This window comes from Lissotriton helveticus, chromosome 12 (genome assembly GCF_964261635.1).
Source record: "Lissotriton helveticus chromosome 12, aLisHel1.1, whole genome shotgun sequence".
In the NCBI taxonomy this organism is placed as follows: domain Eukaryota; kingdom Metazoa; phylum Chordata; class Amphibia; order Caudata; family Salamandridae; genus Lissotriton; species Lissotriton helveticus.
Window position 1 is genome coordinate 192759660 of NC_136073.1, and position 27487 is coordinate 192787146.

The 27487-nt window shown below is 43.0% G+C and overlaps 1 protein-coding gene across 1 annotated transcript in view; it reads left to right on the plus strand.

Annotated features, from left to right (window-relative positions):
• The first annotated feature begins 2571 nt into the window (after positions 1-2571).
• LOC144799696 (DNA topoisomerase I, mitochondrial-like) overlaps positions 2572-27487 on the plus strand; it is a 1324061-nt gene continuing 1299145 nt past the window's right edge. The window contains exon 1 of the mRNA XM_078671191.1: positions 2572-2707. The gene's annotated coding sequence lies outside the window, so the exon portion shown is untranslated. The remainder of the gene's footprint in view (positions 2708-27487) is intronic.

Here is a 27487-nt window from a genome sequence, read left to right on the forward strand (position 1 = left end):
ATATGTTCAAAGACAGCATCCTGGAATAGTAACAACATACAGTGTAGGGAAACTCTGCCTTGATTGATTACAGAAATCTACACTTAAGGATGTAAAGCAACACTTATCTTTACTTAAAGATGGCACATACCTTAGGGAATTCTTGCTAGGACCAAGAAAACCGCGTCAAAAACGTTTCATATATGCCGGTATACATGCTGCATTTAACGAAGTATGGAAGATTAGGCAACCAGAGACTGCAGAATGAATACAAGAAATTGATCATATTCATTTAGAGAAATCTCACTCTGTAGTTGACAATGGGTTAACGACTCTGGAATGACATACCTCAACACATCAGAGCCTCCTACTCACTTATTGAGCTCCACAAGAAGCTGAAGAACTGGCTTTTCACATAAGCACCTTGGGGACTACATACCTTCCTTCCAGTACCCTCTTGCGTGATTATTGCACTATGCAAATCAACATAACATAATAATCAGTGGGGACGAGCCCAGGCTCCATATTTTCTGCAAGATAATTATATTACATTTGTTTTCAAGAAATCTGCATAATAACAGTGAACACATGTAGTGTTATGTGAAAAAACACAATTTGCAATGTATTAATAATGCACACAAACATATATGTAGAAAAATCCTTAAAAACACTCTTTTGCCCTTTGTGACACCCTTGCAGGTTCTTTTTCATTCCTGCTTTCTCCTTGTATTACTGTTTGTTTGTCTTTCTCTTACTTTTTCACCTGTTTGTGCTTTTACCACTCCTGCTGTAGGTGAAGTCTGAACAGGGGACATACGTGCCAGTCCCCTCCTGCAACCACTGGCTCAAATTAAGCGCTCTTACTGAAGCTGGCTGAAGAAGCAGGGCAGAATAAAGTCACTTTAACCTTATCAGGCTAGCTGAAAGATATTGTTGGCGTGCAAACCTATCTTAAATGATCATGCCAAAAGCACGCCAAGGGCTAGGACCAGAAGTGGTGTAGTCCTGATATGGACTTTGGTGCCCCCTCGATTTGACCCATCACTACTGCATTTGTGATCAAGTTTGATAATCAGATATGGCTTGAAAATGTATATAGTTAATAGGCAAAATACATTAAATATGTCATCAATACATTTACTTGCAAAGGTGTACAATTCATAAGTACAAAGACCTCAGTGAAGTTCTGTATGAAATCCGTCATAGATTTGCCTTCTAAAGGTGGGAAGCAGGAGGTTCAAGGGTACAGAGAAAGTCATGTCCTTTAATAGGATTGTAGACAAAGACTTTCATACACTTCTACACCAATGAGGTACAAGTTAGAGGAACAATTTTACTACAAAATACATTTGAGGATTCTCTCATAGTAATATTGCATTGGACTTAATCATATACTAGTTGATACATTGTATATCGATAGCCCATGACAGAACGTCCTTGGTTAAGCACGGTGCTGGGAGAAATCTCTAGGAACGTTCTTTGTTAGAGTAAACTCAATCTTCTTTATTTAGAACAACAAACAGTACTACTAGACATCATGTGGTGTACTTACGACAGTGATTCAACATGGAGGACAGTGTAAACACAGATTTTTTTTAGGTTCAGCCCAGTTTCTAATGCATTTAAAGTGGATATAAAAAACAGCTCTCACAATATGCAGTCAGGAATGCAAGGCTTTAGTCCAAGGTTTTTATTTTACATATTTACATATAATTTCTTCAGGTGTTCTAGTTCAATTGGCTCCTTAAAACTGATCCAGGACTACAACTCCCAGAATGCTTTAGGTTGTTATACTAACACTTAGAATCGGAGCACCGTGTCCTCAGTGAAATGGAATAATCTGGTAATCCTAAACATAAAAGCAGGAATTGTAAACTGAGCATTCCAGAGAAGAATCAATCACCAGATGTGTAATAAAGGTGTGCCCAGAAAATGCTTTAAACCTGTATAATATGCATGCAAATAGTCCCATTTCTGGCGGGAGACTTCCAATTTCTGGAGTCCTACGTGTCTTTATTTGAAAGTGCCTGTATCAATAGAAGTCAATAGGAGAAATAAATTCTCCCGATTATTTTGAAAAAAATCGAACACTTTCTAAAATGTTGACATGTATGATATAATGTGACTGCAAACCCACCCTACCTCCCAACCTCCCCTGTGTATCCCGACAATACATGTATCCACTGAACAGCCGTGGTTTCACTGTATTGTTGTACAGAACCGCTGTTAGCCTTATTCAAATCGAAGCTAGTAATATGTATCAAGCCATCAGAGGCAGGCGCGGAACACCCATTTGGGCTCATGGGGCATCAGCCCCCTCCGAAATTTGGCTCTAGTTCATACATGCCAACATTTTAGGACAAGGACGTGGGAGATTTAAAATAAAAAATCGGGAGAATTAAAATTCCCCATTGACTTCTATTGTAGAGAATGCAATTTCAGGCGGGAGACAGCTAAAATAAAGCAATGTTTGGCTTGAAAACCCGGGAGTCTCCCGCCTGAATCGGGTCTATTGGCATGTATGCTAGTTACCCGCCTGATCAGAGGCATACCGAGCACTTCTCGCCTCCTTCCTTCCTGTTTACCCCCGGAGGTACACCTCGCGGGAGAACCGCCCTGGAAGCTGATTGCGCGCCTCCGAGCACATCACATTGGATGCGGCTGTGAGAGGTTATAAGTGACAGCACGTGAGTCTGGGAGTTAGCTCCCAGAAGCTGGCGCGACAGAGGTAGGCTGGTAACAGAATTGTGATAATCTCTTTGACGAAGTTCTCTCGGCTTTTTTTTTTACATAATTAAAGCTACTGATGTCGATGAGCGAACAGGCTTTCCAACGCACACATAAAGCAAACGTTTCTCAACTAATGATCTTGAGAAACAATTAAAGTGTTCCTGGTTTAGTAGCTATGTCGTACATTTTTTAGGGGTTTCTGCTGGTGTGTTTGCGAGATGTTTGTTAAACTTTGCCTGCCGTTCGATTTGTGTTGAGTTTTTCTTGATTGTTGGGGGTTGTTGAGGTTTGAACATGGTTTACAGTTTGTCAGAGGTTTAAGGAATTCTGATTTCCGGCTTTCCTTATTTTTTTTAAGCTTTTATTGTTTATGGCAATTTGTGGACTTTTGCTTTGCTTGGAGTCTGTACTGTATTCCTGGCCACCTGACTGACATTGCAGCCTGAAATGCACATCACTGTTTACAAGACACGACTAAGATACTCAAGTTTCTCAGGTCCATTCGTTTGTAGTTAAGCCAGTCAAGATTTTTCACTGTGCATACTCTGTCTTGTAGTCCTCTTTATCCTATTTTAAAATCCGGACTAGTACATATCCCACAATATAAGGGAAAAACCTGGACTGGGTGAACTACTCACTCATGGCCTGTGGAAGTTTGAGAGTTACGTTGTTCTGCCTGCCCAATCAGAAGGGTAAACGAAAATGGAAGAAAACCGCATTAGAATTCAGGGTGCACACCTTGGAACTTTCGGGACCTGCACTTGGGATTGGCAGCACTCCTATAGCTTTGTCACATTAAAAAGAGTCTTAATACTCCGCTTTTTTAAAGAGGGCCTTGAATCAGTCTTGCTCCATCCTTCAGCCAATCAGGGGCTGGGTGTCTTTACCTAAGCCACTGCGTGACCAAAGTATTTTTTTTGACTTATCTGCCTTTAGACACTGACCCTGGGTTTCCAAACATGTCACTGATCTGTCTCCCCCAATGCAGCACAGTTGTCCTCTGGCAAAATGTTCAACACTGTATCAATTAATTAAATGCTTAAGTATGGATTAGATGGTTAGCTACTTTTTTGCATGATTAATTAAAATAATTGCAATCTGAGGCCCCTGATCAAGATCAATAAATAAGAATAATAACACGTGTGTGCATACGTGTGTGTGCATACGTGTGTGTGCATACGTGTGTGTGCATACGTGTGTGCATACGTGTGCATACGTGTGTGCGCGCATACGTGTGTGCACGCGCGTGTGTGTGCATGCGCGTGTGTGCATACCTGTGTGTGTGTGTGTGCATACGTGTGTGTGTGCATACGTGTGCGCGAACGTGGGTATGTGCATACATGTTTTAGCGCTTGGACGCCTCTGGGCAGCAATTCGCGCTCTATAAATCCACATCCTATGTGTGTGTGTGCGTGCATACGTATGTGTGCGTGGAAATGTGTGTGTGCGTACGTGTGCGTACATGTATAAGTGTGCATGCATGTGTGCGCCTGTCTGTACATGCGTGTGCGCGTGTATACATGTGTGTATGTATGTTTGTGTACATGCATGCATGTATGTGTGTGCATACGCGCCTCCATCGGGCAGGGATCTCAGGAATGGCCCTTAAATGGCTCCAGTCCGTTCTGGCGGAGAGATTTTTCTCAGTTTTTGAGGAGGAGGTATCATCCGACCAACTGCAACTTTGTCACGGCGTTCCCCAGGGCTCCTCTCTCAGTCCAACCTTATTTAACATCTACAGGAGTCCTTTGGCTGAGGTGGTGCTTCCCTGGGGAATTCAGCTTATCACCTACGCCGATGACATGCAGTTGGTCGTCTCTCTGGCAAGAGATGACGCCGGAGATCAGGGGAGTAACAACTTGACCCCCTGTCTCACCAAGGTTTTGGAGTGGATGACAACGTCATTTTTAAAGCTAAACGGGGCAAAAACTGACATCATGCTCCTGGGGTACAAAGCTCACATTAACCTCGACCCATGGTGGCCGCAGTGTCTGGGCCCCCCTCCCACCCCAAAGACCCAAATAAAGAGCCTGGGGGTCTGGCTAGATACCACCTTGGGGTTTCAGGTTCAGGCCAAGAAGGTGGCGGCGACATGTTATGGACTGCTTAGGGTCCTTAGGAAAGTCCTGTCCCTCCTACCTTTTGAGGCCAGACGCTTGCTGGTCCAGTCACTGATTTTATCGCGTCTGGATTATGCAAATGCTGTTTATCTGGGAGCTCCAGTTGGCTCTATCCAGATTCTCCAATCAGTACAAAACTGTGCAGCTCGGCTGCTTATGAATCTTCCCAGACGCTGCTCGGCAAAGGCGGCACTTCGGTCACTTCACTGGCTTCCGATCCAGGAAAGGATCTAGTTTAAAACATTCTGTATGGCGCACAAGTCTATAAGTAATGTTGGTCCTACCATCCTCCAGCCCTTGTTTCACCGGCATCATGCCTCTAGATCCTTGAGATCTAATCAGCAAAATCTGCTGGTGGTACCCAGGGTAAAGCGAGCCCGCATGGGCGGCCGCCAGCTTTCCTTCCATGTAGCCAAGGGCTGGAACAAACTCCCAGATAACATCAGGTTGGAAATGAACCATCTCGTATTCAGGAAGCGATTGAAGACATTTTTGTTTCACTGAGTGTCTTCTTCTGTCCATGGTCTCACAGCGCTGGGATGCCTCAGGGTAGCCATGCGCAATATAAGAGCGTACTCACTCACATGCATGTATGCGTGCTTGTATGTATGTGTGTATACATGTACGTGTGTGTGTGTGTGTGTGCGTGCATACGTGTGTGTGTGTGTGTATGTATATATGGGGGGAGGGAGTAGCCTTAGGGCTAGAGCGGTCGACCTCGAAGCTGGGGAACCGGGTTCAAGTCTCAGCAACGATGCTAAACATCCTGGGATTCTGGGAAAATCACTTAACCACATCGATGCTATGCATTTTCCCCTCCTGTGCTGAGTTTTTCTCATTCCCATTGTTTCATGACGAGCTGGGCTCGTCATGAGCGTGCGAGGAGGCTACCTCATGACGAGCCCAGCTCGTCATGAGCGTGGAAGGGGTTAATCTCCCTGTGCCTAAAAAAATGAATGTGTCCATCTGTAACGAAACTGGTGCTCATGTAAAGCGCTCTGATACCGGTTATCTCAGGTGTAGTTTGCGCTATATAAAACTCAAATAATATAAATATACATACATATATATGTGTGTGTTTGTATATGTATGTATCGAAGCTCACCCGAAATTTCCACAGGAGCGAGAGACTGGAGACCGAAGCTAGTTCCCAACTTCCGCCACCGCTAACCCGCCCAACAGAGTCAAAGCGAGATCAGCACATGGGGGAAGATGGGAGTGAAGGGGAACAGAAAACCGAAGATAATCCCTCAGCACGGTCTGGCATCTAGGATTCGTCACTGGAGACTTCTGTGATCCTGTAAACACAAAATGGGTCAACATACAATCACATAGAAACTATCTCTCCTCTTCCGCTTGTGTCCCAAAAAACGGAATAATGTGTTGAAGGAATCGATACTCAATCTACCTAGATGAACATAGAGCAGATAAACAAGGTCAATAGGGTGCAGTGCTGCTATAGTCTATCCATCTCTCTCTCTCTCTCTCTATGTATATGTATATGTATATGTATATATATGTATATTCACTGAAAAAACCATAGGTTTGACACCAGTTATAGTTAGCTGGAAATTTTACTTGCATAAAACCAATGAAATTCCCACGTTATAGTTAGTTGGACTCACTATAACTTGCGCGTGCAATGCACTGCTGATGACAACACATATTACATCACTCATGACATGGTCAGTGACATCAGTCATGACATCACTGATGACACTATCTATGTCTTTTTAAAAAATAAATGTGTTATATATGTATATGTAAAAGTTGATGGAAGAATAAATGTTTAAATAAGTGATTACTTGGATGTTTTTTTTTATTGATTGGTTAACTGGTTTATTAAGTGTATTTTAGTGAATACATATATTAGAGAGTAATGTTTAAATATTTAAATATATGTATTAGTGTTTCACTTTGTGTATAAGTGGTTGCATGGGTTGCTGAGTAGCTACATGTGTATGGGTTATTAGATGTTTTTGTTAGTATCAGTATGAGTGTTTGTATGGTTTGGTGGGGGTATTACTTAACACATAGATGCATGAATGACTGACTCTCTCTTTGTATGTGTTTTGAAGACAGCATATGTGCAGGACTGTATGGGTGGAAGAGTGTGTATATGTGTGTGTTAGTGAGTGAATGACTGTCTCACTAGTGTCTTTATCAGTAACTACATATGTTTTAATCTAATATATGTGAATATTGATGTATATATGTGAGAGAAAGAGATTGTAAGAGTTCCTGTTTAGATAAGTATGTGTTTCTATAAGTGATTGTTTAAGAGGGTAAGTATGTGTAAGTTTCCATAGAAGTAAGGTGGTTGTGTGTGTGTATAGCTGTATATGCAAATAAATGGATGTTCAATAGTTTATTTGCATGTGTGAATATGTGTGAGAGTATCTTTTGGATGACTGTCGGTGTGTAACAGAATGTATAGGTGTATCACTACATATCATGAGTGAGTATATGTACGAGTGACTATATAGAACTGTTGATCAATGAGTGGATGTGTATATAGATGGTGGAATTATTGAATTGGTTGTTGTAACTGGTATGGGTATCTCCATTTTTTTTGAAAATTTTAGTTTCTATTTTTGAATGTGTTTCAAGGGTTACATTACAGTGAAAAGAGGTCTGTCACAAGGATGGTGTCATCAGTGATGTCATGACTGATGTCACTGACCATGTCATGAGTGATGTAATATGTGACGTCATCAGCAGTGCATTGCACGTGCAAGTTATAGTGAGTCCAACTAACTATAACGTGGGAATTTCATTGGGTTTATGCGAGTAAAATTTCCAGGTAACTATAACCGGTGTCAAACCTATGGTTTTTTCAGTGAATTTCATAGGTTTTGTAAATGCTATTTCCTAACTATAACGTGTGTAAAACCTATGGTTTTTTCAGTGAATATAAATATATATATATATATATATATATATATATATATATATATATATATGACTGGAACTTCGTCATTCGCTCCAAGAGAATCTGGAAACCAAACAAACGAAACGGACCCTTGTAGGTTGAATTTTAACGCTTAATTTATTCTGTGCACCCTCTTGTCCGCCATGACGCGTTTCGGGCCCGAGAGCCCTTGATCACATGACATGGTGAATTACACCCAGTGATTTGTAGTACAGGAATGGTCACGTGGTTCCAGGCCTATAGAAATAGAGAAAATATTTTTCAGCCTGATCCGGATTGTTTGACAAGATAACATTTCTTTTTTTTGTAAGTTATACGTTTTTACTTCAACATTTCCTCCTTGCATTATTACCCTTAGATCTGTGCAAAATATTCGCAATAAATATCTAAAATAAATATTTAAATATTAATAATTGCAATTTATCCTATTTCCATTTTCCATTGATTATTGACATTTTTGATCAAGTATATGTACACTTCCCTTTGAAACTATTATACAACTCAATTTGTTATTTAAAGGGAAAGTCAGATGTGAAAGTTGGTAAAGAAAAAGTGCATAATGCCTATTTACAAACTTGACTATCTGTACAATGCTAGAAAAAATATTTTTCTTTTAAATATCCCAACAGTTATTTACATTATTTCACAAATATATGCATATTTACTCCAGATCAGTATATCACTCAATTTATCAAATGGTAGATTTTATGTGCAAATTAAAGTGCATAACGCTTAGCTAGTCTTGTTTGCTAATGGGTATAATGCTTTTGTGAGGAATTTCCATTTATACTGCCCATGTGGGCATTCTTATCACAATTCCGGACCACTGCTACTATACTGCCTGTTTTAATCTGCATTACCCATGTACTACAAAAACGAAGCTAGTGTGATTATCCCTTGTTTATGTGTGTTTATTTGAACTACTCATTTAAAATCTGGCAGTACTAGATGATATAGCACAATTTGACGACTATCTATTTCTCTGATTCATTTATACATTTCCAGTCTTTGATCCATATACCCTGTTTTGTGATATTACTCCAAATGTAAACAGGTATATAAATCCTCTGTCGCATTGAGGCCATGCGGTGTCTTGGTGTCAAGCTCAAGGATGTAACGGGTTTCTAACACTCAACTGTGCTTCTCTATTGCCTCCTCTCCGCAACGGCTGCAGCATGTCTATTGCATAGTATTTCAGGCAGTTTACATCTCCCTTATGGCATGAATTAACGTGTTTTGCCACCGGGTAGGCTTCGTCCATATTGATTACTGCCCTCATATGCTGCAATATCCGTTTATGGACTTGCAGCTTAGTGCTTCCAACGTAGCGAAGTCCACAAACACATTCCAATACGTAGATAACATAATCTGTTTTACAAGTTATCTTCTTGGAAATAATAATCTCTGTCTCACTAAAGGGAGAACTATACGTTGTTTTATTCTTCCCTATGGTGCATGCCTTGCATACTGCACATTTTAGAAAACCCTTGCTTTTACCCAGCCATTTGTTACAGGTTGATATCTCCGGGCTACTCCTGACTAGCATGTCATTCATAGACCGAGCTCGACTGTATGTGATTGCAGGGAAAGTTGCCATCGTTTTTCCAATCGCAGGATCCCCTGTGATAATATGTCAGTTTTTCTTGACAATGTTCTGTATTTGTCTATGTTGGCAGCTGTATCCCAAGATAAGTCTTGGTTGGCCACATGCACTGCCTGCCAATAACTGTTCTGCCTCTGCATCCGCTGGCAATAACGGTGACAATACAGCCTTGTTGGCCCTTTCCATTGCTTTTGACACCACACTACCTGCATAGCCTCTCTGTACGAATCTCGCTTCACTCTCTTTTTGTGCTATCAGACAGGCCGTATCTGTGCTGCAGATTCTTCTAATCCTCAGCATCTCCCCATAGGGGATGCTTCGGATTAGGTGGTTGGGGTGCTGGCTAGAGGCATGGAGAATTGTGTTACCTGCAGTTTCTTTGCGGTGTAATTTGGTCTGCAATCTCCCTTCTTCTATATAAACCTCTACGTCTAAAAAGTTGACTTTATTGTCACTAATAGTGCCTGTGAAGTTCAAGTTCAATTCATTTTCATTGATGTCACTAATGAATTGTTCTGCTTCACTTGTTGTCCCCTTCCAAAATATAAACAAATCGTCTATAAATCTGTGCCAAGATACCACTTTGCTAGACACGATCTCACTAAAGGCATTGCCCAGGACCTGCTCCTCCCACAGCCCCATGTGTGGTTTTGTAAATGCTACTTCCTAACTATAACGTGTGTAAAACCTGTTTTTTTTTAGTGAATTTCATAGGTTTTTTAAATGCTACTTCCTAACTATAAAGTGTTTAAAACCTATGGTTTTTTCAGTGAATATATATATATATATTCACTGAAAAAACCATAGGTTATAGACCATATATAGTTAGGAATTAGCATTTAGAAAACCTTATTTTACTCACACAAAACCATTGAAATTCCATATATAGTTAGTTGCACTAACTATATATCGCGCACCCGCAATCCACTGCTGATGATGTCACATATTACATCATTCATGACATGGTCAGTGACATCACTGATGACATCACTGATGACATCTCAAATGACATCACTGATGACATCACTGATGACATCTCATTTGACATCATTCTTGTGCTAATACGATAAACCTCTTCAGACTCTAATATAACCTTAGATACACTCAGTGTATACAGACACTCACACACTGTCACTCATCCATGGAGTTACTCACACACCTAGTCAGTCATGCAAAGAAACAATCTCACCTCCATTTCCTCAACTATACAGTTATACACACCTTACTTATTCAAACATATACTAACACATATTTACTCTCTTATACAATCCCTGATACAAGTTCACAATGATCCATACAGCCACTCACACATTCAGTGGCTCTCATGCACAGTTATTTATATATGCCAACTCTCACATGTACTGTGTTTTACATATGTACTTACTATGACATGTAGCATTGAGATATCCATTCACTCATCAATACACTCATGCACACAGTCAACCGCCCATGTAGCTTTTTCCACATGCACTCTTGAACTCATACACCTAGTGAATCAACTGCTCACACATCTATGCACAGAGTCACACACCTCCCAGCCACCCCCACACAAACTCAATCTCCCATAGAAATACTTGGGCAACCAATTAATAACACATATAGCCTCTCGTATAGCTAATGATCAACACATGCAGCAGTTTACATCACAACAGACATAATGATGCACAAATTAAGACAGTTTAGTCACTAACCCATGCATTCAGTGAGACACATTTAATCACTCACTCATACAGTCAGTCACGCACCTACTAAATCCTTCATCCAGACACTTATACATCCACTCATTCTTCAATATCTAAGACATATTTTAACTTTACAGAAACATACAGTCACTGGATGTTGTCATCAGTGATATCATTTGAGATGTCATCAGTGATGTCATCAGTGATGTCACTGACCATGTCATGAATGATGTAATATGTGACATCATCAGCAGTGGATTGCGGGTGCGCGATATATAGTTAGTGCAACTAACTATATATGGAATTTCAATGGTTTTGTGTGAGTAAAATAAGGTTTTCTAAATGCTAATTCCTAACTATATATGGTCTATAACCTATGGTTTTTTCAGTGAATTTTCAAGGTTTTGTAAATGCTAATTCCTAACTATATATGGTCTATAACCTATGGTTTTTTCTGTGAATTTCATTGGTTTTTTAACAGCTAATATCTGTAGCTGTAAAATGTATTCTTCTTTAAATCCAAAAATATATTTTATATGTTTATGAATAATTTTTTTTTAAAATATTTTTTTTTCTTCGTTCCCGCTTCGCGAATCGGGAAGCTTCCCGTTAGCTGACCTTGATGCCGCGAAATAGACCGCGAGCCGGTAAACGTTTCTTTACCGCAAGTGCCGCGTTAGAAAACAACATCGTGACGCCTCCCGTCCGCATGACGTTTCACGTTGTCGCGTGATACGTCATATGACGTGCTACGTTAGCGAACTGGTACGCGAAGCGAGTGCCAAAGCGCAGGTTTCTGGAAGCAAACCGGGAGGCCCTGCAAAGCGCTTAACGTAAACACAGCAAGTCATGTGACTTGGTAATAACACTTTTCATTGGTTCATTTCACTTTTGGTTTCCTAATGATGTAAGACTAGGTCATATAATCTAAAATGAACACTTTTGATTGGTTGAGAACTCTTGTTTTTCCCAAATGATGAAAATCCCTCCTTCTTTCCTCACTCTGACTTTCATCATTGTGAGAGAAAGACCCTTTGTGATCACTGAGCAATGGCTTCTTTAGTAGCTTCAGCTGGTGCTTCCCCACCACCTCCACCACATCCAAGGAAGAGTGGACCACCTGCTCAAGTTGTAATTCAACAAGAAGAAGAAGAAGAGGAACAGGAGGACGAGCACGAAGAGAGGCAGTTTTTGCCTGAGCAGCCCAAGACGTCTCACCGGAAAGAAAACTTCATTTGGCAATTTTTTAAAATTCCCAAAGGTCAGAAAAAAGTAAATGCAAGATACGTAACTTGCCTTATATGTCAAGATAGACTGTCCAGAGGGACCGACAAAAAATACAGTTTCGGAAACTACACAATGCATCGCCATATGACTAGGTGGCATCCTAACAACTACAGTGCTGCACAGTTTCGGAACGACCTAGATAATCTCCCTATTATGGCCAGAAGATCTGTTGTACCGGAAGTAACGGGACCAGAGGGCAGGGAGATGGTGCCAAATATACAAATGAGATTTGGTGAAGTAAAACACACCTGCGTATTTTGCGATGGATTCCTTTCCTACGGAGAAAGAAGCATCACTCTGATCAACAGAGCTATTGACTATCATATGCAAGTTTGTCCGAAACGCCCAAAATAATAAATACTTCTTTTTTTTGTTTTGTTGCTCCTGTTGAGCCCTTTACAATGAATCGTTTTCATTGCCCCCTCCAAGAAAAACCCAAAAAAATATAAAACTGTTCCGAAAAATTCAAAAACAGTAAAAAAATGTTCAGAAAAATAAAAAAAAAAGTTCTTTTCAGAACTACCTCCCCGTTATTAAAAAATTGGTACAATATTTGGAACTGTGCCAACCTCTATTTCTCTTAGTTCGCTTCCTAGTTCGCTCGCTGGTACACGAACTGGAAGCGAACCAAAAACAGTAAGTATAAGGGAAGGAAACACACACTTATGTTAAAAGAAAGACAGCTATAGGGGAGTAAACTAGAGATACTATTACCCATAATCCACTGCTGATGATGTCACATATTACATCATTCATGACATGCTCAGTGACATCATCAGCAGAGGATTGCGGGTTTTTTGGCAACATGCCTTATCCACGGTTTAATAACGCTGCCTTTTGCTTTATATAAGTTTTCAAATTGTATGAAATATATACCAATAGGTCTTTATGAACCTTTAGGTAGTGCTTTTGTTCATGAGGTCTGGTCGCTTCCATACACATACAGATGTTTCAAAGATGATCAAGAAGTTTATCTGAATGGAGAGGAATGCACTGAGACGCCAGATCATTCACTAATGTGTAGGCACATACAGTTACACGATTCATGCAACAAACACCGACCAAATATGGCTTGCGTGTTGCAAGGCACGCCAGTTCCTGCTATCATCCCCACGTTCAAGTTGTTGGAAAATGGTAGTTATTTGATGCTCAATAATGAAGATTGTTCTGAGTTAATTAAAAGTATTCCTTTTATCGTAACAGTAAGTGAACGGGTTATTTGCTGCAGAAATGTTCTATTTCCTCCCACACATGAACATAGGGAGTTTTCAATCTGGCCACAAATACCAACCTTGGGACACGTTTCAACGGCATGGCAAGAATAAGAGCTCTTTTGTCTCAGAGAGAGGTGGCCTTGAGTTCGGCCCGTGAAACTTTCGTACTTCACATAGCGAACACCCGTACACAGGTTTGCCTTTCAATTTCAGCAACATGTTTCCGACTATCTTTAACGCATCCTCCACAAAATCCCTGGCACACTTTTTTAAAGTTGTTACCAGTGGTCTCGTGACTTCATTTGAGAAAATCTTTGGAGTCATCCCTGCTCCCTTTCATTGTATTTTCTGCACTCTGGTTCGTGGATTGGCATTTTTACTTGCATTACCAGCGGACGCTCTTGTGCTTTTTTACATTTTTAAATATGGATGTCCCTCCTATGCAACCTCCGACCCTGCAGCTGCTGACACTGTTCCGCAATCGCATGCTAGAATATTATGGCACAATGCCGTTGGCGATATTAAGCACGGCATATGGATTATCTTTTCGGTTCTCCTACTTCACCTGTGTCCAGCCTGTATTTCACTGCCTGACCTGTGATTTCGATTGGGCCATTGATTTGTGTCTCTGCGGACCGGTTTCTCCTGACGTCGACTTTAATCAGCTGATGACTCCTATCATTACTCACGAGTTGATTTGTCCTGGCGAAAGGATTATGGCTGTGGCATTGATGCATGGACTACTTGGTCCCTGGAATTTACTGGCGGCAGCACAGTCTTTCTTGGAACACAGCTTTCTTGAAAACCCACCGAGCTGTCCTCTGATGGTGATAGAGGATCCGGTGCTGGGAGAGCACGTATGTTCTTTTCCGCTTTTAAATTGGATGGCTGAACTGTTTTCGGATGAAGACGGTGACTTCCTATTGGAGGCTGTTGCAGCTTATTTTGCATACACAGTTATGTCATAGACCTTTTTCATGTTTGATATGCTGAGTACTAGCATTTCATTGACAATTCATTGACTTATTTGTCAAGTTTTTATTATTTACCTTGCCTATTGGCTTAAGACTCGATAAAGTACTTGGCTGTTTTATTTTTCTTTAGCATTGAATTTTCCTAGTTTTTAATGCTTTACCTTGCGGACCGTCCACATATAAACTTGCAATCTGCTCTCATGAGATGGCACTTCTATTATCTTATTCAGTTCGTTTCCGGATCATGAGGAGGTGTCATCTAGGTCCTGGATATCTTTACACCGTGTTAAGTTAGCATGGGCTCATTACCGGTTTAAACGCCATTTTTCCTTTTTTGCAACTTCTGCACACGACACTTAGTTGTTGCTTTAGCTTTCCACCTAGTAGTTCATCGTGGTTTACATGAGAATAATATGTTATTGGTCTACTATCTGCTTTACTTGTTAAACTATATCTGTACAGCGAGTGCTAAAGTTTCAAGAACAACACGATACAGAATTGTTATGAGGTCTGATCTCCACGACTTCATACTCATAACATAAGTGCAACTTCTGCCAATTCTGGGCATGAGGCGGGTTTTATATTGCTTTGCCGAACACACATACACAACAGTTGATGCGGTTCACATGAAGAGAGAGCTGGTGTATGCTGATGTGATTCCTTCAAATCTAAGACACTAAAGTATGGGCACGCCCTAAACCAACACAAAGAGACCTTCTTAGCAAATAATATAATATGTGTATTAGGGAGGGTGAGATATAAGCAGCCGCGGGCCGTGGAGGGAGTTACGATGGGGCAGGGAGGCGGGGAGGGGGAGAAGCAGGGTGGAGCCCTCTCTACCTTGCCCCTCCCCCTCCCCGCCTCCCTGCCCCACCGTAACTCCCTCCACGGCCCGCGGCTGCTTATAAGTGTTGCTAACTCTTATTCATTTACAGCATGTTAACATACTGTCACCATTCGCTTTTTATGTACTAGTAACTATGCTGGTAATTTTGCTACTGATAATGTGTACTTGTATTCTCCACCCTGCTTCTCCCCCTCCCCGCCTCCCTGCCTCACCGTAACTCCCTCCACGGCCCGCGGCTGCTTATAAGTGTTGCTAACTCTTATTCATTTACAGCATGTTAACATACTATCACCATTCACTTTTTATGTACTAGTAACTATGCTGGTAATTTTGCTACTGATAATATGTGTACTTTTATTATCTAAGGTACTACGCCTGAGAAGACGGCATTAGTAAATAAACATTTCAAATACACATCTGTTCTTCTTAACTCCATGTTCTGGTTTCTAAGAAATCTATAACGACCGACTGTTCATGAGTTCCACGTATCCTGAGGTACTATAAGTTCATATTCTGGATTGTCTAAACATTGAGAGTTTGTTATATCCAATGTGACACTGTACCTAGCTTGCTAAATAGTTTTTGATTACTAACGTGAGTTTTGGGACACCCTAATTCGCCGAGGTTCCAATCCTCTGTCCACAGTTCTGTGTGAGAACAGAAACCCTGCGACAGGGGCACCCCCGACCCTTGCTGGAGCTTCATCACACTTGCGATACAACTCCAGCAATGCATTCGCCGAGGTTCCAATCCTCTGTCCACAGTTCTGTGTGAGAACAGAAACCCTGCGACAGGGGCACCCCCGACCCTTGCTGGAGCTTCATCACACTTGCGATACAACTCCAGCAATGCGCCACCTTTACGGCACAGATACATCACGCATCTGTGCTGTTTTTGCCCCATGATGCGCTGCATTGTAAATGCAGCACACCATAGGTGACGGAACAGCGGCACAGAATGACTAACACATCCCTGGTGATGCGCCAGTCATCATAAATCTATCCCTATGCTTCTTATCTTGTTAGAGATGAACCGCCATATGTATCATCAAAGTTATTTGCATTTCCTAAATAGCGAACTTTAAGGAATAAATAGCGATTCTTTACCATTCCTAGTTTGCGATGAGCTATTTGCTAATTAGCCGAATGTAGCCCAATGTAGCCCAAAGATGGCCGCCAGACACACAAAAAAACAAATGTAGCCCAAATATCAGCCAGATGTAGCCCAACTATAGCCCAGTGACAGAATGACCAATCAGCTTCGCAAACCTCCGTTACGCGAAGCGGAGCGCTGTTACAGATATATATCTTTTTTTGAACGTTAATTTCTCAAAATCCACTGGAGCACATATATTGAGACCTAGCAAAGGCACATCGGGCTACCAGTCCCTAATATTTTGCCAAGTTTCGTGCAAATCCATTCAGCCGTTCAATTATTATTTTTATTTTTTTTTTTTGCCCCGCGGGGCCCTTTTAAAACCTCCACATCAAACCTAGGGGGTCAGCGAGGATCTACTATGCCCCCTTATAGTTATTTCCCCCTTTGTTTTGACCTCCTCTTGTCTCTCGATCCTACCGAGAGACAAGATGGCGGCCGCTACGGACTGTTTGGAATGTTGACAGACGCCGGAGAACCAATCAGCTTCGCTTCACAAAGCTCCGTTGCGCGAAAAGTCCGCGAACCAGAGCGCTAACCGGTCCGCTGTTACAGATATATATCTTTTTTTAAACGTTAATTTCTCAAAATCCACTGGAGCACATATATTGAGACCTACAAAAGGCACATCGGGCTACCAGTCCCTACAATTTTGCCAAGTTTCGTGCAAATCCATTCAGCCGTTCGGGCTAAAAGTGAGGCCAACCGCCCTATGGAAAACTCAATGTTAAAAACACGTTTTGGGACCCCCCTTTTTTCTCGGCCCCCACTGGACGAACCCCCCCCAAATTTTCAAGGGCTGCTCAGAAACAAAATGTGCCATTTTCCTGAAAATTTCAGCCAATTCCGTCCACAAACGCCAAAGTTATTAGACATAGAATTTTCAAAAAACCCATAGAGAAAAAATCCTAACTATATATACCTACTGGCGACCGCCAGTAGGTAATATAAATATATATATATATATATATATATATATATATATATATATATATATATATATATATATATATATATATATATATATATATATATATAGTTTCTATGGCAAAATGAAACCCCTCATTTTGTTCCTTTTCAAATTAAATGTATTAAGTGTTAACACTTTATTCCAATCAAGATGACTTCAGGTGTGCCATACTTTTGTCATAAGTAAGACTGTTAGCGCTCTAGTTGTTCTTTAGAACACTCTGGGACATTCTGTCATTGGGCTATAGTTGGGCTACATCTGGCTGATATTTGGGCTACATTCGTTTTTTTTTGTCTCTGGTGGCCATCTTTGGGCTACTTTGGGCTACATTGGGCTACATTGGGCTATATTTGGGCTCTAACATATATATAGCCCAATGTAGCCCAATATATATTTTTTCAAAGTTAATTTTCTCAGCAACTACTAATCAGATTTACACCATTCAAAGAAAAGCGTAATCTGCGAGCCGGACTCAACCTTCCTACCAAATTTCTTATAAATCCATTCAGCCGTTCGAGCTGTAGCCGCGTCTAAACGTCCCTATGGAAAATAACATGGGGAAAACACGTTTTGGGACCCCCCTTTTATCTCAGCCCCCACTTGACGAATGCCCCCCAAACTTTCAGGGAAGGAGTGGAGCGGAGCAGGCCATCTTCTTTGAGAAATTCACAAAGATTCGCCCACCGGCGCCAAAGTTATTCTCAATAGAATGTTGCAGATTTCCTATGGAAACTAGGTCCTAACTACTGTCATTGGGCTATAGTTGGGCTACATCTGGCTGATATTTGGGGTACATTTGGGCTCTTTTGTCTCTGGTGGCCATCTTGGGAGACTGCATATCAGAATTTTTTTAATGAAATATAAGAGTATTTGAGAAGTCACTCAAAATGTGCCCTAATTTTTCTTTCTTCAGCACTAATCAGAATTTCTATGGCAAAATGAACCCCCTCATTTTGTTCCTTTGCAAATTAAATGTTTCAAGTGTTAACACTTTATTCCAATCAAGATGACTTCAGGTGTGCCATACTTTTGTCAGACTGTTAGCGCTCTAGTTGTTCTTTAGAACACTCTGGGACATTCTGTCATTGGGCTATAGTTGGGCTACATCTGGCTGATATTTGGGCTACATTTGTTTTTTTTGTCTCTGGTGGCCATCTTTGGGCTACATTGGGCTATATTTGGGCTCTAACATATATATAGCCCAATGTAGCCCAATATATATTTTTTCAAAGTTAATTTTCTCAGCAACTACTGAACAGATGTACACCATTATAAGAAAAGCGTAATCTGCGAGCCGGACTCTACCTTCCTACCAAATTTCTTATAAATCCATTCAGCCGTTCGAGCTGTAGCCGTGTCTAAACGTCCCTATGGAAAATAACATGGGGAAAACATGTTTTGGGACCCCCTTTTATCTCAGCCCCCACTTGACGAATCCCCCCAAACTTTCAGGGAAGGAGCGGAGCAGGCCATCTTCTTTAAGAAATTCACAAAGATTCGCCCACCGGCGCCAAAGTTATTCTCAATAGAATGTTGCGGATTTCCTATGGAAACTAGGTCCTAACTAGAACTACCTACTGGCGACTGCCAGTAGGTAATTATATATATATATATATATATATATTCACTGAAAAAACCATAGGTTAGAGACCATATATAGTTAGCTGGACATTTTATTGACATAAAACCAATGAAATTTCATATATAGTTAGTTGCACTAACTATATATCGCGCACCCGCAATCCACTGCTGATGATGTCACATATTACATCATTCATGACATCGTCAGTGACATCACTGATGACATCTCAAATGACATCACTGATCACATCACTGATGACATCATTCATGTGATAATACAATGAACCTCTTCAGACTCTAATATAACCTTAGATACACTCAGTGTAAACAGACACTCACAGACTGTCACTCATCCATGAAGTTACACACACACCTAGTCAGTCATGCAAAGAATCAATCACACCTCCATTTTCTCAACTATACAGTTATACACACCTTACTTATTCAAACATATACTAACACATATTTACTCTTATACAATCCTGGATACAAGTTCACAATGATCCATACAGCCACTCACACATTCACTGGCTGTTATGCACAGTTATTTATATATGTCAACTCTCACATGTACTGTGTTTTACATATGTACTTACTTTGACATGTAGCACTGAGATATCCATTCACTCACCAATACAGTCATGCACACAGTCAACCACCCATACAGCTGTTTCCACATGAACTTTTGAACCCATACATCTAGTGAATCAACTGCTCACACATCTATGCACAGTCATACACCTCCCAGCCACCCATACACACTCTGTCTCCCATACAAATACTTGGGCAACCAATCAATAACCCATATAGTTAATCATATAGCTAATGATCAACACATGCAGCAGTTTACAGAACAGACATAATGATGCACAAATTAAGACAGTTTAGTCACTAACCCATGCACTCGTGAGACACATTTAATCACTCACTCATAGTCAGTCATGCACCTACTAAATCCTTCATCCAGACACTTATAAATCCACTCATTCTTCAATATGTAAGACATATTTTAACTTTACAGAAACATACAGTCACTGGATGTAGTCATCAGTGATGTCATCATCTAGTGTCTGTGCGTTTTTGTAAAGTTTAAATATGTTTTACATATTGAAGAATGAGTGGATGTATGGAAGACTGAGTGTGTGTGGCTGGCTGGGGGGTGTGTGACTCTGTGCATATCAATGTGTACTTGTATCAGTGATTGTATACGAGTAAGTATGTGTTAGTATATGTATGAAAAAGTATGGTGTTCTGTGTTTAACTGTATAGATGAGGAAATCGAAGTGTGATTGATTCTTTACAGGTCTGACTAGGTGTGTGAGTAACTCCATGGATGAGTGGCAGTGTGTGAGTCTCTGCATAGGTGTATGAGTGCATATGATAGTGTTGTAATAATGAGTGACTGTATGTATGAGTGATTGTATAGGTGAATGAGTGAATGTGTGTGTAGACGTAGGAATCAGTGAGTGCGTATGTAGTAACTGGTATTGGTGTGTCATGATGTCATCAGTGATGTCATCAGTGATGTCACTGACCATGTCATGAATGATGTAATATGTGACATCATCAGCAGTGGATTGCGGGTGCGCGATATATAGTTAGTGCAACTAAGTATATATGGAATTTCATTGGTTTTATGTCAATAAAATGTCCAGCTAACTATATATGGTCTCTAACCTATGGTTTTTTCAGTGAATTTCATTGGTTTTTTTAAAAGCTAATATCTATAGCTGTGAAATATATTCTTTATTGCGTGACGTATCCCGTAGCCACGTGAGACGCCTCATGACGCGTCGCATAACCGGGACGTATCGGCTCTGCAGCGCAAACAAAACCCGTAATGTAAGCGCGCTGGAGCACGCTTACAGATATATATATTTTTTTAACCTTAATTAGACAAAATCCACACGTGCACATATCTTGAGGCCTTGCAAAGGCACATCAAACAAACAGTCCCTACAATTTTCCAAGTTTGCTGGAAATCTATTCCCTTAATTTTTTTTTTACTGTTTCTCTTGGTTTTCCCCTTGTTACGCTTACCGGGACGCTACCCGGTACGCTTACCGGGACGCTACCCGGGACGCGAACCGGACGCTCCAAAAAACACAAGATGGCGGACTCCCGTTACGCTGCCGGTTAGCTGGCCGGTTCGCGTACCGGGAAGCGCCTCTACCGCGAAAAATCGCAAATTCTTTTATTTTTTATTTTTTGCCCCGCGGGGGACTTTAATATCCCCCTCATCAATCCTAGGGGGTCAGGAGGGGTTTACCTTGCCCCCTTTCCTTCATTTCCCCCTTCGTTTTTCACCACATCTTGTCTCTCGATCCTACCGAGAGACAAGATGGCGGCAGCTCCGGACTGTTTAGAATGTTGACAGACACCGGAGAGCCAATCAGCTTCGCTTCGCGAAGTTCCGTGATGCGTCTGGTACGCGAACCGGGGCGCTAACCGGAGCGCTGTCACAGATATATATATTTTTTTAAACGTTAATTTTTCAAAATCCACTGGAGCACATATATTGAGACATAGCAAAGGCACGTCGGGCAAACCATATCTACAATTTTGCCAAGTTTCATGTAAATCCATTCAGCCGTTCGAGCTAAAAGTGAGTCCAACCGCCCTATGGAAAAATGAATGGGAAAAACGCGTTTTGGGACCCCCCTTTTTTTCTCGGCCCCCCTCAACGAAACCCCCCCAAATTTTCAGGGGCTGCTCAGAAACAAAATGTGCCATTTTCCTGAAAATTTCAGCCAATTCCGTCCACAAACGCCAAAGTTATTAGACATAGAATTTTCAGAAATCCCATAGAGAAAAAATCCTAACTATATATACCTACTGGCTATCGCCAGTAGGTAATATATGTATATGTGTAAATGCTTACCAGTGGAGGATAATGCCAGAGAATGTGTCCCAAAGAATCAGGACTAACTAGTCTGTACCATTAATAAATGAGCAAGCAAGGGTGGGCACAGATGGTTAATACATATATTTATATTTCAATCATTCATGAGGGATTTTAGCAACAAGACTAACATATTATCTCTGTTAGAAAATTGCCTCAACTCCTTACTTCAGGAGAATGCAAGGCTTAACATCTATGAGGAAAACACAACTGAAATGATGAACACCCAAACCTCCTTAACTTCAGGAGAATGCGGCCAGCGAAATTCTGAAATAGTGCTCAATAAGTGTTCGTGCAGGAGAAAAATTCAGATGCCCATACGTAAGCCACAGTGTCCCAATAACCACCGCTCAAGCCATAGTGGTAGGCTAGCAACATGCAAACCAGTGCAAGCGCGTTACCGCCTAGTTTCAAGAGAGGAGTGGTGAAGTGAGCATAACAAAATGTAGCCGCAGGTCAACTTGAGCCGGACCGAAGACGTGCTGGAACAAAGTGGGATCCCGAGATGGAGAAAGCAGGCAATCGAACAGGGAGCAGTGGAGCGTGACCTGGAAGTGCCTGCGTGACCCGGAAGAGCCTGCGGGACCCGGAAGTGGGGTAACAGAACCAAAAGCTAGAACGCGAAGCGTCCTTTCAGGCAACACTAAGACCTTTTAAAGGCACAGAGCACCGCCCCTTCTATGCGCGGCCACATGAACGGAGTAAATATGACAGTATGTGTATATATATATTACCTACTAGCGGTCACCAGTAGGTAGTTATAGATGGGACCTAGTTTCCATAGGAAAAGCGGTTTTGCTATTGCCAATATCTTTTGTGCTGTTTGACAAATCTTCACGAAATGTTCAAAATAATTGGGCGCATAGGTCAACTCCTGTCTTTAAAGTTTTGTGTTCATTCATAGAGAGGGGGCTGAGAGAAAATGGGGGTCCCAAAACGCGTGTTCTCCATTTTATTTTCCATAGGAAACTTTAGGCAATGCTACAGTCCGAACTGCTGATTGGAATTGCACCAAATTGGGCATAAAGGAACGCGGTTCAGAAAGTGATCGTTTTGTTAAATGGTGTAAATCCATTCAGTATTTCTTGAGAAATTTAAATATTTACCAATATCCACATATAGATGCGAAGGATCTGCGAACTCTCCCGATCTCGAGCGTGAGATCCGATTGGCTGGCAACACTTCAAACCAGGAAGTGTTGGCTGCCATCTTGTGACTCTGTTGAACCAAGTCACAAGAAGAAACGTAAAAAAAAGAAAAGGGGGCAGGGTAGAAATACCCTGACTGTGAGAAGTTGGCCCGGCATATGCTGTCCACTATTCTAGTGGGCATCTTGCACCAGTCCAAATGATCCCAACAAGCCTTGGCAACAGCTACCCAGGCAGAAAGCAAAGATTGCCTTTGGTGTAAACCAGCAAGGTCTGAGGGACTCACCCTTTGGAGGGAAGTCAGGGCACGTCTGGAGCAACTAGGGAAGCCCAAAGGAATGAAGAGTTACCTTTGTGGGGACCCACCAGTCGATGGACCAGGGAACTCAAAGGGGCCTCAAGCAGAAATGCTAGAAGCAAGCTCCCTGAACACTCGTGGCGTGTTGGCCCACAATCTTTGGTGCAGATGGTGCTTGTGGCTTGGACTACAAGTAGCCCAATGCACAACTTCGGGAAAGCTCGGGAAGTGGATGCACTAGCAAATGTGCACAGTGTTCAGGAGTTCTGGTCCCACGTCACTCGTGAGGGCTGCAGCTCTCCGCTTTGGTGGGATCTTGTGTCGGGTCTGAGAAGTCTGGAAGTCTGTGTCTTGAGTCACAAATTCATCAGGATCCGGCGGGAGCCTTGGAAATGCAGACCGGCAAGATGCTTCTTTGGTGCCTGTTTGAACAGGGGAGTCACTCCTTGGCCCCAAGGGAGATTCTTCCATCTTCTAGTGGATGCAGAATATCAAAGTTCCAGGATATGTTGCAGAGTTTCATCCAGTTGTAATCTGAAGTCCTAAGGACTGGGTTCCTAAACTTATACTAAGTTAGGGGGTTGGGCATACTCTGGGGATCCACCTATGGGAGGATCAGGGAGGGGGTGGTTACACCCCTTTCCCTTTGTCCAGTTTCATTCCAGAGCAGGGGCTGAGTGCCCCTGCAACCAGTTTCAACTGGGATATGCACAGGGATACCAAGTGTGCCCCCAGCACTGTCTGAAAAGCATTCTCTGAATGCACCCACCCAGCCCCAATACACTAAAGCCTGTCTGGGAGGTGGTTACACCTCCCTGTGATAGGAAACCTATGGTCTAGACCTCCCCTGCTGGAGTTTCGTCCAGCAGCAGGAGATCAGACCTGTGTCTGTGGCTTTGGCATCCATTTTGTTTTGCCAGGGCTCTTTTAAACTGTTACCGGTTAGACCAGTGTGTACATGTCTCTCCTTCTAACCCCCGCTGTGGGGACTGTCAGGGGAGGGGGGTAGGATTCCAAAGTGTTTGACACCAAACACGACATGTTTCCATGCAGCCATTCCAAAGTTAGCATTTACCTCAAGGTTATAGTGCACTTACGAGTATATGGTCTAGCTGCTTCACAGAACAGCCTCAGAGAATAGATTCTGAAAGCTGCAGAGGGGTCCTTCTCATGCATGGGCACCCTCTCACATAAAACCAAGCACTCTGCCTTCAGGAATGATAAGGCCTGCCATAGGAGTGACTTTTAGGTTTATATGTCAGTGATTAAAGGTAGATATAGGTTACCTACATCTCAGTAAGGGGTGCCTGCACCACCTTACCCAGGCTGCAGTAGCAGACCTGTGGTGCCATTTTGGAAGGCTTCCCAGGGGTGGCAAAATACATGCTTCAGCCCCTGGTAGACCTCTGGGGTGCCTATGCCCTTGGTACCTAAGGTACCATATACTAGGGACTCACAAGGGCAACCCAGTAACCAATCTGGAGTGTACCTAATGTACATGCAATCAATTTAGATAGGAAGCAGCTAGGCTGGGGTCCTGCTTAACAGGGCCACAGCCAGACTAAAGTCGAGAAACAGTGAAACACCAGCAAAAAGTGGGGGTAACCATAGTAAGCAGATCCTACTCTCCTACACTGACCCCCAAGGCCTGCTCAGGGGATCCCACAGGGACGCTGAAGGCCATCATTAAAAAAAAAAAAAAAACTGTGGGATTTGCGTAGGGTGCGCGATTCTCAACGAAAAAACCCAAAATGTGGTCTCCCATGCTTCGTTTCTATTAAGCCCCTGGGCGGGCCAGGTCCTGGGGCAATGCCTAATAGTGATGCGGGGGCCCCATCTAGCCCCGGGACCGCCACCTTCCGGGGGCTTCCTTTATTATATAAAGAGGGCAACCGACCCCCCCGCAGTCCCAGGGACCGCCACCTCCCTGGGGCTTATTTTATGAAAAACGGTGAGGCCACGTGGACCCTCCCGCAGCCCCAGGGACCACCACCTCCCTGGGGCACAGATCAATTAAATGTGGGGGTTCTGTTGCAGACCCCCTGCCCTGGGGACCACCACCGACCCAGGGCAATTACAAAGATTGGAGGTGGGCTGCGTGGCCCCCCTCCAGGAGCCCTTCATGGCCCTGTGGTCCAGCATCCCCCCAGTGCCGGCTCCAGCAGTGTCCCGGGGTGCCCACTGCTCCTGCCATGCCATAACAAACTTCTGCTTCACTTCATGGAAGTGAGAGTAGGAAAACTGCTCTCGCTTCCATGAAGCGAAGCAGAATTGCTTTTGGGTAAAGGGAGCTGCATGTTAGCAGTTCCCTTTGCCCAAAAGCAAGGCTGGCTCCCGCAGGAGGGGGGTAGCCTGCAGGGACCGTGGGGACATTGAGGCTCCCTCTGCTTACCCCAATGAGAGGCCATGCCCTGGGGGTTGGTGTCCCCAGGGCCGAAAATGGCCCGGGAGGGAAGCAACTCTACCCCTCCCTTCTTTTTATTTTAAAAATAATTGGCCGGGCACTCGGGGATGGGGTTCCCGGGGCCAAAATTGATCTGGGAGGGGGTGCCTCGCATCCCCCGCCTTTAAAATAACAAAAACAAACAAATAAAATGGCCAAGCCTTGGGGATGGTGTCCCAAGGCAGAGAGGGACCAAGCCTTGGGGATGGTGTCCTGGGAGAGAGGGGGCGCTTGGGCACCTATCCTAAAAAAACAAAATGTTAAAAAACATTGGCCGGGTCTCGGGGGATGGGGTCCCTGGTGCAGAAAGTGGCCTAGGAAGGGGGGCCTCCGGTTTATATAAAATACACATTTAAAGGCCTAGCCCCGGGGATTTGGTCCCCGGGGCATATATTTCGGCCTCCCTTTTTATTTCATTAAATATATGAAAAAGGGTTAGGCCCCGGGGATGGGGTTTCCGGGGCCCAAAACCACAAAGGGTAGAGGGGCTACCCAGCTACCCAGCCCCCTTTCCTAAATAAAAAAACAAAAAAGATGACCCTTCAACTCACCTGAAGCCCTGCCCCCTTCACTACTACTCTGCAAACGCGCCTCCTGGCATGCTCTAGGTTGGTAGATGAAGCCCCTGTTGCTACTGGGGGTTCTGGAGCCAACTAGCCCACCAGGTACCTCCAGTAAGCCCCACACAGTAGGTTCGCTGAGAGGTTGTCCGAGGCCACACCCCTTTTTACAATACTCTGCAAACATGCCTCTTGCCGCACTGCAGATTGGGTGATGAGGTCCTTCTTGTGTCCTGAAGACCTAAGGACTAAAGTGGACTTCATCCTCCAAGCAGCAGTGCGCCAAGAGGCACCTTTGCAGAGTGGAGTTAAAAGGGGGCACGGCCTCTGACCACCTCTCAGCAATCCAGCTGTGTGGGGCTTACTATAGGTAACAGGAGGGCTAGTTGGCCTTCAGGGACAAAGAGGCAAAGAAATAGTATCCCCCCAACCAAGAGCGAGCCAGGAGATGTTTGCTGTGTGGTGCAGAAAGTGGGCATGGCCTGTGACCACCTCTCCGCAATCCCACTATCTGGGGCTTTCTGGAGGTAACAGGTAGGCTAGTTGGCCCCTAAGGACCCCCAGCAGCAAAGGGGACTTCATCCCCCAACCAAGAGCGTTCCAGGAGGTGTGTTTGCAGAGTAGTGGAGAAAGGGGGCGTGGCCTGGTATCATAACTCCGCAATCCTGTTGTGTGGGACTTACTGGAGGTGATAGGAGGGGTTGTTGGCCCTCAAGGACTTCCTTAAGGGCCAGCTGCCCCTCCTGTTACCTCCAGTAAGTCCCACACTTTGGAATTGCTAAGAGGTTTTCAGAGGCCACGCCCCCCTTTCTCCGTGACTTTGCAAAAGCACTTCTGGTTGGGGGATGAAGTCCACTTTACATTGAGGGACCTTCGAGACCAAGAAGCTCTCCTGGTACCTCCTATAAGTCCTACGCAGCAGAATTCCTAGGCATTGGGTCCAGTGACTGTGAATATTTTTTAAAAGTTTGAGTGTTAAATATATACCAAGATGTATTGGTGAATCAGTGGATTTATGAGTGACTGTATGGCTGTCGCGGTGTGTCCATGACTGACTGTATA